Source organism: Oncorhynchus masou, chromosome 3, assembly GCF_036934945.1.
Source record: "Oncorhynchus masou masou isolate Uvic2021 chromosome 3, UVic_Omas_1.1, whole genome shotgun sequence".
Taxonomy (NCBI): Eukaryota; Metazoa; Chordata; class Actinopteri; order Salmoniformes; family Salmonidae; genus Oncorhynchus; species Oncorhynchus masou.
The window spans coordinates 49,127,709-49,143,454 of record NC_088214.1 but is presented as its reverse complement, the minus strand read 5'-3'; the positions used below and the strand labels follow the sequence as shown (position 1 = coordinate 49,143,454).

The window sequence follows — 15,746 nt, the reverse complement described above, 5'->3', positions numbered from 1 at the left end:
GTAGCTAACTTCAGAGATGACCTCTGAGGCAAAGGCAATATCAAAAAAGAAGATTAATAGCCCAACAGGGAAAATACCATTGGCACATGACTTCTTGATGATGTAATTTTCTGATTGTAAACTTGTTTTCTGTTTATGCTATTATAGTAACAGTGCTTGACTTGGACTGAAATAGGTCCCAGTACTCATTTTGGGAGCCGGTACTGTTTATATCATCAAGGTGAACTCCACGCAATATATTCCAATGGGTGAGATTGCATGACCTCCTTTGACACGATGTTCCTCTCAACAGGGGCACAGGTGCATCAGAGCCTGAAGGGAGACGAACTCCCCTTCCTCCCCATTTGGAGCCCCACGGCGGCCCAGCACCTCAAGGTAAAGTCTACTACAGTCCCGTTCAAAAACTGAGGAGGAGCAAGGCACTCTTCATGATATTAAAATACCTCTATTGTGGTGGCAAGTTCAATTGAACAATATCTTAAAAACTCTGACTTTTTTCTGAATGTGAAGCATTCGTCAGGGAGAACAGCCTGATTGTTTAGAATATTGACATCAACAAAACACCAAATTATGGAATTTCTCATGGAATAATGGTGTCGAATCCTTGCTATGGAGTTCCAGGCTTGTAGACTCTATGCCAGGGTGCATTGAAGCTGTTCTTGGGGCTCTGACGGCTCGCTGTGGCCCAACGCCTTATTAAAACACATTATGTCACTGTTTCCTTTATTTTGGCAGGTACCTGTGTATCTCTTCCTAAAGCATATCCACACACAGATAACAATTATCTTGATCTCCTCAAACATTTCACACACCTGCATGTGAAAGCTGACTGGCATGTGAGCGATGTGTGACGTTGTTCCCTGTTTTGGGAGCATCTTCCAAGTGCTAGTCACCCTTGTAGAAACCAGTAGGAGTAAGTTGTTGTTAGGTTGGTATCGAGGACCAGGAGTGACAAAATCATTTAGAAAAATGTATACATGAATATTGAAAATGTACAGAAATCAATGTATATATTTCCTCATAAGTTTTCAAATGTTCTATTGTGTGTTTATTAATTTACAAGTGCATTATTAACGCATTAATAGTCAATTACTTTTCTAATTTAATCATTGGTTTATGTTCACATTTATTTTTTTATTTTTTTTGTCACTCCTGGTCCACCATACTAGTAGGTTGTTGGTTCATTGAGGACGGAAATCATTTCTGCAAGTGCAGAAACACATTCTCACCTTTTGTCATACTACTTGTAAATTATATATCTATTAAATACTGTTCAAGTCCTTTATACTTGATTTGATTTATTAGCGTCCGCAATAGCTGACTACAATGGTGACAGCTAGTCTTACTGGGGTCCGACACTATTCCGGCATTTTTTTGTCTTATCAGGTTCCAACACATCTAGTTACTAGTGGAAAGACTGAGGACCATTTGGGGACAAGGCCACTTCTTAATGTTGGCGCTCAAGTTATCATCGACTGTCCTTGGGTTTGGAATAACACCAATGAACATGAAGCTCTCACACCGTTGATCTCCAAGGTATCTGTGCAGTTTCCTTCAGAGACCATGTTCTTACTAAAGAGTGTAATAAAATTGAAACCTCTGCAAGAAAGCATCTGGTCCTCTTTTTTCAACTAGGCCTCTTTATTCAAATAGACTGGGGTTAGATTGGAATTTTCTTTTTGGGGACACTGCTTTCAGTTATGGCACATAAGACTACTTTGTTGATACATTAACAAAGCTTATACAAAGGGGTTGGTCCAATACTGGATGCTGATTGGTTAAAACTGCTAATTGGTTTTAAACTTAGCCAATATGGTTTTGGAGTTGTGGCATGGTTTCAATGACTAATTTTTTAAAATACCACTTGTGCCTCAACCAGCCTATGACTCAGCTGGCCTGCTTAAACCACACTGAAACTTGTGCTCAACATGACGTGAAACAATCATTAGCACAGCATTCAGTCTGGTTTAAGCAGGCTGTGACTCAGCATGTGTAAAGCTCTAAATTGAAGGCATTGATAATGACTTGCCTAAATTGTACTTCTTGCCTTATGAGTCACAATGGGGATGGGGAAAGGACATGTCAACAGACACTCCCACAAGACACAGCGTTCATCAATACAATGCACGATTCATATGAAAGGGTCATTCATTTGTCTTAGAAAACAGGGGGTGCCAGTGATCATATTTACTTTGAGGATAGTTCCTTGGTTTAGTATTTTCTTCTTGCTCTTTGGAGTGGAGTTTCTGGTGATTCCGCGTTTGTTGATTTGTCCTCTGGAAAGGTGAAACCAGCTCCTGCAGGGTGAGTCAATGTGGTTGTATATAGTATTAATAAACAGCTCAACTTAAGTTACGTTTCATTAGAGTACATGTAGTCCTACTGATCTGAGGGTATTCAGTCACTGAGGACTTTATGGGCTGTGAAATTATGGCTCACCTCACTAGCGGGGTGATCATGTCGTAGTGGGGTCTCCTATGACAGAGTAGCAGCCAGAGCAGGACCGTGAGGGTTTCTTGAATGAGTCATCAGTCCCCCTTCTCCTGCGAAACTGGCTCATGCTGACGTGTTGCATTTTCTCAATCTGCGGAGGACAGTGAACCAACACTTACTGTTTACTATATCTATAGGTATAATTCAGAAGTTTACCCAAATCTTCCATTGACATCAATTCATAATTCATGTGAAAGTAAAGACTAACACACCGATCTTAAGTCAAGCTTGGGACTATAGGGAAAATAAGAAAATCAGCCAATTTGATTATGATCAGGTGCTTGCTTTATGTATTTTTTTCCGTTGGCGGGACATGGATTCAGAGTAACTTTGTGCTTTTAACCCTTTGATGATTATGATTAACTGTTAAATAATCTCTATAGCTAGTGCCCCTACATGTCAAACCTCTTACATGTTACCACCCTATTTCAAAGCAAACGAAATGAAATGCTGCAATGAATGGCCCAAATTTAAAAAAAGTTTCCTCTGATCCAAGAGTCAAAGAATCAAAGGATTACTCACCAATGTTAGTCTACTCATCAAAAGCAATCACAAAAAACAATGTTACTCCCCAAAAACGTTTAAGACAGTGAAGAAGAAATCATATAGCAAGCTTACCATTTCACCACTTGTTTCTATGGGCACCGATTGGATTGTAATTATTGCAATGGTGAAAATGACCAATGCCAATGATACCCGCTGCATTTTGTCTCTTCTGTCAAAGCTTGTGGCAGAGGGAATCTGCTCTGTTCAAGAGAACCTTAAATCTAAATAGGCACGTCTGCTACAGCTGGGCGGGGACTGTTCTATGCCATTCCTTTTTGTGACGAAGGAAGCAGTATTGTGACGTAGTTGTTTTAAGGTAGAATGCCATGGAAAAGCAGTATGTTGACAAGTGAAAACACCCTTGAATTTATGTTTAACATATTAACACCAATATTTCATCACAAATCAAAACATGCAATGTATGCCCTGGCTTCAGAAAGTGTATATTCGACCTTAAGAACGGAAACTTAAAGGGTCAATCTGCAGTTAAAACAAGTGGTCACTCTCAACCAGCCTGTAACCACTCTCAAATTCATAGACAGAGCTATGGATGCAAGGACGGCTCATCTATGAGATCAAAATGATAGTTTTAACCATGTTTTGAGGATATAGCCTACACTGTTTGCTTAATTATATTGTTTACAAACAACGGAGTGAAACAAGCTTATATTTTGGGTTCTGATAGTATTACTAAACCGACTTCAAAACGCAAGTCTCTGTGTGTCACAATTTGTTTGCTCGTCACCTAAGGCATATAAAATGGATGCATACCAACCGAAGTCTTGCAGGTGTTAAAATGGTGGAATTCATTTGTGCATGTTCCAGGTGATAGAAATCTGTAGTACAGGCACTCCAAAAAGTTGGGTAAATAATACTTTACTGTTGATATTTTTCAGACAACCAGTACAGTAAGTTCAAATGTCATTTTATTCAGAATTCTTGCTTGTAAGGAAATTATCCATGTTTTTGCAGTGCTTTAATTTAGACTGTATCCCTAGAAAGCTGGTATCACAGTCTGATTTATTAAGCAAGGGTTAACCCTTGACCGTTAAGCCATATTGCAATTTCTAAATCTAGATAGATGTATTTGGTTACGGATTATATGTATTTGCTGTTGTTATGAATGAATGTTGTCATCTTGTCATATTTTTTAACTGATCCAAACCAATATAGTAACTGAATTTGAGATTTTACTCAACATGAAAACAAATGTAATTGTCAGTTTACTTCCTGAATTGACTGAATTTAAATGGATTTTGACACACCCCAACCCTGCTTGAGTCTTTAGATGTGTAAATAAGCTCAACAGTTACAATTATTTATTTTAAGCCTAATGAATAATAATCATTATTTTTGTTTCACTGGAGTTCTACGTAGCCTAAAACGTGTTCCAGTAAAAAAAAAAGTGACAATTCTGCCAAGCGGTAACCATGAACTGTCTGTGAAAAATGAGGCCCATTCTATCAATGATGATGTTGCAATAATGAATCATTTCTGGTCTTTATTTAATATCGTTCAGAAGACACCATTTCCCACAACCCTTCTTATTTTACCCGCCCGTTATTAAAATGCGAAAGTTGGTCTTGAAAGACAACTCGGCGTTTCATTGGTTGGTGAGCCGGCATTGGGACACGCGACAACGAGCTCATTCTTTCTTGTGCGTTTCCAACATCGTCGCAGCCGCGGGTGAACAGGAAAAAGACCGGTAAGAAAACGCCAGCAGGATATTAAAACGTATATATATAACAGAGTCACAAATAGTGTTTAAATCTTTTTGGATTTAGTAAAAATGTATCGGATAAATTGTTGGCAGGGTCTGTTGTTAGTTTTGAATTGTTTGAAAACGTTAGCTAGCATACAGGTAACCTAGCTAACGTTAGTTTCTAGTTACTACACAATGCAATGAAAAGATGACCACGAGTTTATCGGCATTAGCCACCAGCTATCTTACCGGCGTCTGACTCTAAAATCATTTGGGGATTTCTATCCAGTGGGATGATTGGCATCTGACAGATCGAAAGATAAAAGCCCGCACTGACTTCCTGGATTTGTGATAAAATTGCTTAGCTAAGTTACTAGCTCGAGATTCGGAGGTAATTTGGCTAGCCAGTTTCAGCTAACTGGTAGGGCCTAAATATTTCACTCACTAAAATTGTGGCCCAGGGTGCCAGTTTAACAGCTAGGTAGCTAACGTTAATTTGCAGTTGGCAAACTGATTAAATATCTATAGCAAGCGAACGTTTAGTTACAGTTCTGAGCGAATATAACATAGTCATGTAGCCAGCCATGGTAAGTTAAATGGCAGGAAAGAAGGACGATACGTGAGATTAGCCATACTAGGCCACCTGGCTAGCTACCCCAGTTACTCAGTGCTTACTGTTATGCTGGAAGATGACTAACTCAGCTGACCAGGTAAAGGATGCTGGCATTTATAATGCAATGCGCAATATGAATAGCTTCCTAACTAACGCTTGCGAGTTGCGCAATGTAATTAGGTAACTGCGCGTAAAATCTATCATCGGTCTAACCATAGATGGATAAGCAATTTTTTTAAATGTTTCGTCTTCGATTGAGATTCATATGAATGACAACGAAGGGAGGACTTGCAAGCAGTTAAACTAAAGCCAGATCAAGCAGAGCTTGAGGTTGGGGTACATTTTAATGTGTCATTTGGCTGGTCAGCAACATGCTTCATGAATGAGGATAACAAACGGGCGACCCTTTCCAACCAAATTGATATTACTTCCATTTGTCTTGGTAGTGGTAATGAGGTGTCTCAACCTAAACGAAATGGCACCAGCATTTTGATTCACTTGATGACTGCTTACCATATTAGCTGCTCCTGATAATCCAGATGCAGGCAATACAATGTTACTTACTGAACCAGTTTTCCCTGCTTTGACCCCCAGCTCTCTGTCTTCAAGTTTAATTTTGTCGACGTCAGCAGCAGCCATGCCTTCAGACCTGGCCAAGAAGAAGGCGCAGAAGAAGAAGGAAGCCGCCAAATCCCGCCAGAAGACAAAAAAAACTGAGGATGGAGAGGGAGACAAACCAGAGGAAGGCCAGGAGAATGGAGCCATAAGCAACGGTAATGGTTGATAATCATAGAGCAACTAAAGGGCTTAAGTTTAAATCATCTTCACTGCTAGTTCAGGTTTCAGAAATGTATTTGTATTCCAGGTGGAGATGGGTAACACTTCATTTGGAGAAATTACTTACTAAATGGCCCTCCATGTCACTGAGTTACAGGTGTGGAAAGTCTGACCAAGGAGATGGATGAGTTTGAGCTGAAGAAGACTGAGGCGCGGGCGGTAACTGGCGTGCTGGCTTCGCACCCCAACAGCACAGATGTGCACGTCACCAGCATGTCGCTCACCTTCCATGGGCAGGAGCTGCTGCAGGACACCAGCTTGGAGCTCAACTCGGGCCGCCGCTACGGCCTCATTGGCCTCAACGGCACGGGTAAGTGGTTACATCACATGGGGTGTGTTCAGTGGGCACAAAGCGAAAGTAAGCGCTTTGAATGTATTTTGGGTAAGAATTTATCCATCAAGACCCTTATCATTGGAAAACATTTTGTTATGGTGTGCTCTAATGACCTCGTTTGGTCATTTTCGGTGTTAGTCACACCTGTCTATATGTATTGGCCCCTTCTGACATTTATAACCGAACAGCAGCCGTAGACCCTTTATCTTCTGTGTAGAAGTTTATTTGAAGTATCCCCACCTTATTTACAAATACACATATGAGCTCTACGGGGACACTTAAAGGACACACTTACAAATCTTTCTCTTTCCAGGTAAATCCATGTTGCTGGCAGCCATTGGCCACCGTGAGGTACCTATCCCAGAGCACATTGACATCTACCACCTGACCCGTGAGATGTCTCCCAGTGAGAAGACGGCCCTGCAGTGTGTCATGGAGGTGGACGCGGAGAGGATCCATCTGGAGAAGGAGGCAGAGCGCCTGGCATCCGAGGACTGTGAGTTGCTTTATAATGGTGGTTTAGTTGTAGTACTGTGAATTACCACGTTACCATGGGAACTGTGCTCACTGTGGCAGCTTCCCTTCCTAGGCGTGGTACACTACCTCCCACGTCCCGAATAGTCCTGCATAATGTGTTCCCTTCATGATGTAGCATCGGGACAAGGGCACAAAGGCTTAATTGGTGGGATAATAACCGTGATTCCATTTTGCTCCAACCAGTTAAAATAAACACCGTAGAGTAGAAGTTTCTCTCCACCCACCCCGACTGTTATCTTCTCCTACTCGTCTCCCTCTTTTCCATTGTCCTCCACCCAAATGCTCATCTCTCTGTTCCTCTCCCCCTAAAGCCGAGTGTGAGAAGCTGATGGAGCTTTATGAGCGCCTGGAGGAGCTGGACGCAGATAAGGCTGAGGTGCGGGCCTCCCAGATCCTCCACGGCCTGGGCTTTACCGCCTCCATGCAGCAGAAGAAGCTTAAGGACTTCAGCGGGGCTGGAGGATGCGCGTTGCTCTGGCCAGGTACAAACCCACCCTTTACAATACAAAGACAAACCTTTCCTATTAAAGCGTCTCAGTGCATATTTGGGATCTGGGCCCTTGTTCATAAAGGTTCCAAGTGTAGGCGCGCTGATCTAGCATCAGTTAACTTTTGGATCATAATGGACAGGTGGAACCTGATCCTAGATATGCACCACTACTCTGAGAATATGGTCCCAGATACGCCCCAAGCCCCTGTTCATTCATTATAATGGAAAAAGCTAAACTGATCCTAGATCAACACTGCTACTGTGAGACACTGTATGAATACAGGCCTTGAGTGGAGTCTTTTTCCTAGACTCTCTCAAGCCTCGCTTCAACTGTCTACACCTGTCCAGAAAACTGTCAATCTACATGAAGAGCGATGGTGACTGTGAGGGTTCTGTTTAGAATTGGCTAAATGACACTAGTGGGCAAATAAAATCAAACCACAAAAACATTTTTCTTTCCCACTATCTTTGACTCTCCTAACTTGACTGGTCGAATCCTAACAAAATATGGACAACAATATATTCTAATGATGCACAGGCGTTTGGCTCAGAACTGTTTGGAAGTGATGTAAAGACAGGCCGAATGATAACGCCGCCAACAGGCAGTATGTTCTCAGTGCAGTGAGACAAATTGTCCGCCGCGTTTATCTGATCTCTGCCGTTCTGTTCACTCTTGAGTTTCACTTTGCCCAAATGCCTTTAGTCATAACTATTTAAGAGGTTTTATATTTAAAACATCTAATTCACAACCTCCAATAACACCTACCTGTAAATTGTGTTTTTCATTCACAAATGCCCTGTTTTTTTTGATGAGGGTGTGAATAAGCTTATTTTAGCACTGTTGTTTTGAAGACCTACTAACCTGGTTTTGTGCGTTCCTTGTCTCCAAGGGCCCTGTTCCTGAAGCCATTCATGTTGCTGCTGGATGAGCCCACCAACCACTTGGACCTGGATGCCTGTGTGTGGCTGGAGGAAGAGCTTAGCCAGTAAGGCCATTTAGACGTGTGAGACGTAGGACACGGCTTTTCTAGAAACAATTGTGCCTCTATCATTACTTTTAATGTGAAAAGCCAACTTCGATTGAAGGCAGGGTTCTTCTGCCATTGAAGTGGCAACTCCAGAGGTAAACTGGAAAATCATGGAACATTTCCATGATCTACTCACTTTAAGCTGCTATTGCATGCTGTTATTGCTGCTGTGACATGATGTAAACAAAAGGCCGAATTATAGTGCCCCTGCCAGGCAGTTTGTTCTCCGTGCGGGGGCGCGTTGACAAAAACTAGACCGAAGCGTTTATCTGATCTAAGCAGCATTCCAAAAAGAGTGTAGCGCTGATGTCACAGGGTTTGTTAGTTCCAAGATAACAACAGATTTGTTTTAGACATTGCTCATGGAGTTTGTGCTAACTAGCTATATACAGGTAACTGCCAAAATAAAGGAAACAATGACATTGTGTCTTAATAGGGCATTGGGCCACCACAAGCCACAAAGTCTGGAACTCTATTGGATGGATTCTTCTGACAGAAATTCCATAATTTGGTGTTTTCTTGGTGGTGGAAAATGCTATCTCGGGTGCTGTTCCAGAATCTCCCATGGGTGTTTAATTGGCTTGAGCTCTGGTGACTGAGGTGGCATATGGTTCTCATGCTCATCAAACCATTCAATGACCACTCGTGCCCTGTGGGTGGGGGCATTGTCATCCTATGGGGTCATAGCCTTGCCTGGGGACTCAACCTGAATTCCTCCGCTGCTCTGTATTCACTACATGTTTCAGTCAGACTGCCATCCTTAGTCGTTTGTGGTGATGTCAAAAGGAGGGGTGTTGTACAATCAGCGATTGGCTTATCTCTAACCAATCAGTATCACAGCCAATGACACATTTTATAAATGCAGCTGTACTCAGAATAGCTAAGAATGTGATTGCGTTCTATCAATCATTGGGGAGGTACTCGAATCCTGACTCATTGTGGAGAAACTCCTGTCCGGAGCAAGGCATTTGGGTAGCCAGGCAAGGCATAGCAGTGGTAACCAAAGTAATGGCCTGCCCAGCATTTTAATAGATGACCCGACGCATGATGGGATGTTAATTGCTTAGCTTGCTCCGGAACCGCACCTGCTTTCAATATTCTTTGTATCCCTCATTTATTCAAGTGTTTCCATTACTTTGGCAGTTACCTTTTGACTTTGGTCCCTGACATTGTAGCATAATGCCTATTGGTTGTGTAACTCAAGAATTGTCATTGTTGCTATTTAGAAGTGTCTGAAGTTTCAGCCTTAATCCTATTCTACAGATTCAAACGTATTCTGGTCCTGATCTCCCATTCGCAAGATTTCCTCAACGGCGTGTGCACCAACATCATGCACTTGCACGAGCGCAAGCTGAAATACTACACGGTAAGAGCAACTGCACTCTGTCATGGGTCACCATGGACCAACAAGCTGTTTGTCTGGTTTACAATAATTCTCCAGGTCTGAGCAGTTGCATTTCCTGTCCTCAGTTCACTAAACTAACTTACCCAAATGGACCCAGTTAAAGCTCAGACTTCCACCATTTACAGGGTTTGTCTGGTGATGAAAATACTGGAAAAGTCATAATTTTAAAATGTTTTCCAGGCCCTGGCAAGTTTTGGAAAATGATCAAATCTGAAAGTCATGAACATTAATTAATTAATTTCTGTTGGTGTAATTTATTCAGGCAGTTAATATTATATCAATAAAATTTAAAGCAACGTCTGCCAGGATCGGAATGACACGTTTGTGTGCATCACCTACATGTGTGCGAGACAAGTGGGCCGTTGCTCAAGGAGAGAAACAGTCGGACATTGCAGCATCAGGTAGGCCTAGCCTATGAAATAAGACTAGGTTGGCAATTCAAAACACATCTTGTACCCTATAGATAACTGTTTAGCTATTGGAGAGTGAATGTTATTTACAGTGCAGTCGGAGAGTATTCAGCCCCCTTGACATTTTCCACGTTTTTTTAACGTTAGACTTATTCTAAAATTGAATACATATTTTCCCCTTATCAATCTACACACAGCACCCCATAATGACAAAGCAAATCAGGTTTTTAGACATTTTTGCAAGAGGGAAAAAAATGTATTTACATTTGTATTCAGACCCTTTGCTGTGAGACTCGAAATTGAGCTCAGGTGCGTCCTGTTTCCATTGATCATCCTTGAGATGTTTCTACAACTTGATTGGAGTCCACCTGTGGTAAATTCAATTGATTGGACATGGTTTGGTTCCAGGCATACACCTGTCTATATAAGGTCCCACAGTTGACCGTGCATGTCAGTGCAAAAACCAAGCCACGGGGTCGAAGAAAGTAGAGCTCCAAGACAGGATTGTGCCGAGGCACAGATCTGGGGAAGGCTACCAAAAAAATGTCTGCAGCTGGCCGCCCTGCCAAACTGAGCAGTTGGGGGAGAAGGGTCTTGGTCGGGAGGTGACCAAGAACCCGATGGTCACTGACAGAGCTCGAAGGTTCACCCATCTCTGCAGCCCTCCTCCAATCAGGCCTTTATGGTAAAGTGGCCACACGGAAGCCTTTCCTCAGTTAAAGGCACATGACAGGCTGCTTGGAGTTCGCCAAAAGGCACCTAAAGGACTCGGACCATGAGAAACAATATTCTCTGATCTGATGAAACCAAGATTGAACTCTTTGGCCTGAATGCCAAGGGTCATGTCTGGAGGAAACCTGGCACCATCCCTATGGTGACGTGTGGCGGCAGCAGCATCATGCTGTGGGGATGTTTTTCATCGGTGGGCACTGGGAGACGAGTCAGGATCGAGGGGAAAGATGAACGGGGCGAAGTACAGAGATGAAAAATATTGATGAGAACGGTGTTGGTAGATGGTGTGGTCTACAGCTTATGAGGTCCTCTACCTCAGACAAGCAAATACTAATAAATTACCCCTAAATAAAAATGTAGAGTGTCTCTTTTTTTTTTGAGCCCTTATTACAGTAAATACTAAAGTCGCATTAATTCGTGAATTCAATTTCCACAATGGAACGGTTTACGCCTATTATTCAATGGTTGCTTTATTTTATTAAATTAAATTCTTGATTGCATTTCAAATCATGAATGACTCGTTTATGCTGTGTGACATGAACAAATAAATCATATATTGATACAGTAGCCTATATAAGTATTTAAATATAGGCCTAAGTAAGTTATGGTGTTTTAGACTAAACAGGATGCGCTCTTTGGCCTACAGCTCGGTGGTGGTTATACAAGGCTGCAATACTAAGCCTACTAATGATAATGACATGACTTATTATCCTGATAATGAGATCAAGGGAAAACTGTGGATTAATATTATAATTTTCCAGACAATAACAGCGCACTGGTGCGTTTCAGGACCGTGCCCAATATCTAACGCGGAAGAAAGCGCCTTTTTGTTCTAAAATATTTTCTATTTGTTGCACCATATACAATTCTTCAATAGCACAGGTCTTGGACTGATGGACTGTGCCATCTCCACAATGGATCAGTCCACTCACAGGCGCAAGTCAGACAGGTGTCTTGTACACTTATTTTTATGAGCTGCTGCTCGACCTTACACAATGACAAGAGGTGGTACATGGGATCAGAGCAGCCTCCCAGCGACGATACCACATTACGCTTACTTTTTTTATACGTGCATAGACACCACCAATTGGTGGTCATGGAAATTTGGCTAGATGTCATGAAATTCCATCTGTCAGAATGTGTGTTGAACTGCATTTACACGTTATAGTGTATTTTGCCTTTGAGTTACTATGATTTAAAAACGTACTATATTCAAGTCATAAAAACAAAGTAAATGAAAGATGTGGGGGTACATCCCTTTATTTAAAATTGTTAAATGGTACACAATCCTCTATAAACTAAGTATTTGTTTACTTCCTCAAAGGGCAACTACGACCAGTACATTAAGACCAGGGAGGAGTTGGAAGAGAACCAGATGAAGCGGTTCAATTGGGAGCAGGACCAGATCAAACACATGAAGGTAAACTCCCCTTTCTCTTGGGACACTTTCACGTACAAGTAGTATGTGAAATTTGGGCTGGCGCCGGTAATGTGGGTGATGGGTTATTTTGGAACCACCTAGCTTGTGGCCGATGGGAGTGAACTGCTTCACCAAACATTAGTAGTTTTGTAAACCATTATCTCTCCTTACTACCACACCAGAACTACATAGCCCGGTTTGGGCACGGCTCAGCCAAGCTGGCTCGCCAAGCCCAGAGTAAAGAGAAGACTCTGCAGAAGATGGTGGCCTCGGGCCTGACTGAGAGTGTTAAGAATGACCAAGTAAGTTTGTTTAGTGACTTTGACAGGGCTGATGGTGCTTCCCGTATAGGGTAGGAACAGGTGCTCTTTTTGGTATAACAAGTTTGTCGTTTTGGCTACAGCCCAGAGTTTTTCCTGGACAGGCAAGTCACATGATCAGGAAAATCTATGGACCTTAGTTATAGTGGGTATTAATGCAGGCAGCTGACCAGAGTTTGGATGTTCTCTTATTATTGCTACTGTGGTATGATGTAAACAAAATGCCAAATTATAGTGCCCCTGCCAGGCAGTGTTCACCGTGAAGGCGCACGGTGACACAAAATTGTCCGACACGTTTTTCTGATCTAAGCAGCATGCCAAGGAGTGTAGAGCAGACGCCACGGGTTTTGTGAGTTCCGGGATAATAGTAAATGGCAAAAGAATCCATAATTCCATAGCTTCCTTCCGGGTGTCACAAGGCAGGAATCAAAGAATAACACATGCAAACCATCCTAAACTCTTAACTCCTTTTCCTTTTTTAGACCCTGTCATTTTGTTTTCCTCCCTGTGGGAAGATTCCCCCTCCTGTCATCATGGTCCAAAATGTCAGCTTCAAGTACTCTGATGACCAGGTACGTGTTTGTCCAACCTCTCTTCTGCCTAACGAATGTTTTGCTCAACTTGTTTTTTGTAACTGTTCCTAAAACGAAAGACCTAAAGAGATTCCAGCTCCAAACTATACTGTATCATGTTTTTCTCTATTGTTGTCTTGTGTTTTCCCTTGTTTGATTCAGCCCCATATATACAAGAACCTTGAGTTCGGTATCGACCTCGACACCCGAGTGGCCCTTGTGGGGCCCAACGGGGCCGGGAAGTCCACCCTGCTTAAACTCCTCATGGGAGAGGTTAGTCTTGACATTGTTACGGCCATTTAGCAGACTTGAATTGTTCTCCTGTTATTCAGCCATACCATGACACGTTACCATAAATCGTTTATAGTTTAATTTTCACTGTGTGAGAATGGTCAAAAAGTAGAAACAAAATGTAAACGGTTGTTTTAATTTCCTGTTCAGTTGCCTGTGCATTTCTTTGAACAGATATCCCACAACTGCCATCTCTCCATTCCTACCAATGTCTCCTCATTGTCTTTGTCCTCAGCTCCTCCCCACTGATGGTATGATCCGCAAGAACTCCCACGTCAAGATTGGCAGATATCACCAGGTACCATACCATTAAAGCACACTGGTATACTAAACTGTCTTAGATCATTTAAGTGCGTATGCTCCTACAATTCCAAAATTGGAGTAGTCTGCGATTTTGAGTGAATCTGTGGTTCCACCAACTGATTGTGCGTGGTTGTGAAGTGGATTTACTTTTTTATTTAACTTGATTGAAGTTAGGTTTGTTAGACATTTTTACAAATCTCCATGATTCACATGGCTGAACCTACTCTATTTTCTCCAGCATCTAACAGAGCAACTGGAACTTGACCTCTCCCCCCTGGATTACATGATGAAGTGTTACCCAGAGATCAAGGAGAGGGAGGAGATGAGGAAGATCATTGGCCGCTATGGGCTGACAGGCAAACAGCAGGTCAGTTTGATCATTAGTGACCAATTGTGATCCTCAAATATTATTCTCCCAATATCTGAAGGCAGGTCTGCAAACATTTTGTCTTGCTTTCAAGTCATTTTAACGTTTGAGCTTGTCTGTTGTGGCAGGGGAGTGGGGTTTGTACATTTGGGACTGTATCATGAAAGCTCCGAGGACAGGAAAATAACTATTTGAACCCAGGCCGGGTTGTAGTCAATTGTAATTCAACCCAAGTCGGTAATTGAATTCGACCCCTATATATGAATTGGGGGAACGGTCTTCTGACATTGGTGACATTTCTTCCTTCAGGTGAACCCCATTAGGAACTTGTCCGACGGGCAGAAGTGCCGGGTGTGCTTTGCCTGGCTGGCCGGGCAGAACGCCCACATGCTCTTCTTGGACGAGCCCACCAATCATTTAGATATCGAGACCATCGATGCCCTGGCTGACGCCATCAACGAGTACGAGGGCGGCATGATGCTGGTTAGCCATGACTTCCGGCTCATCCAACAGGTGAGGATTGAAACGGTTGCTTTAAAATGAACAGAAATGTACTCCAACCCTAATGGGGGCAATGCATTTTGTGGGCCACAGTGTCTGAACATACTCGACCATGCCAATAGCACACCGGTGCTGAGCCGTTAAACTCTGCTAGTATACAGCAACGGAGTCAACATTTTGAATGAGCTCATCAGTCGGCTCTAGTTTACTTATTGGAATTATTTGTTGGAACAACTCGAATTAATGCACTTGTATGTGCTTGTCCTTTTTTTGTGTCCCTATTTAACCCCCTTTCTCCTTTGTTTTCCATAGGTGGCCCAGGAGATCTGGGTGTGCGAAAAGCAAACCATCACCAAATGGAACCGGGACATCTTGGCTTACAAAGACCATTTGAAAAAGAAGATCGACAAAAATTCTCATGGTGTATAGGAAATTGAAATACCTCCCCAGATTCAAGACTGCACTGTCCCAAGACTGTGGACTCCCATTTTTCCCATTCCCTCTTCACGTGGCTATATAACTCGACGCATGTTACTCCATTTCAAGATGCCCAGTTCCTCCTGCTTTTAATGCCTCTTTATAGGCTGCTGGAAGGTTGTGGTGCGACCTAGTTGCCTTCCATTGCTACCCCTTTCACAGGCATACTTATGGTATCTTGATTTCTCAATTAAAATAAATAATTTATCCATCAGTGTTAGAGAACGCGTGCATTTTTCCACAGTTCAGATATAGTAGGATGTTAGCCGCCTGTACCAATTTATTTCCTTTTAATCTAAAATAGCTTTTTATTATTTAACTGTACCTGCAATAATGGGATTGTATGAATAAAGGAGCAAAATAACTGA

At 42.3% G+C, this 15,746-nt stretch overlaps 1 long non-coding RNA gene and 1 pseudogene across 1 annotated transcript; one reads left to right on the top strand and one right to left on the bottom strand.

Moving 5' to 3' along the window:
- Window positions 1-1,601: 1,601 nt before the first annotated feature.
- Window positions 1,602-3,271, bottom strand: LOC135518302 (uncharacterized). The gene is made up of 3 exons (XR_010452139.1): window positions 3,112-3,271; window positions 2,440-2,584; window positions 1,602-2,297 (listed from the first exon to the last, which is right to left on the bottom strand). It is a non-coding gene; the product is annotated as an uncharacterized LOC135518302 (long non-coding RNA).
- Window positions 3,272-4,653: 1,382 nt separating this feature from the next.
- On the top strand, window positions 4,654-15,746 carry LOC135518294 (ATP-binding cassette sub-family F member 2-like; annotated as a pseudogene).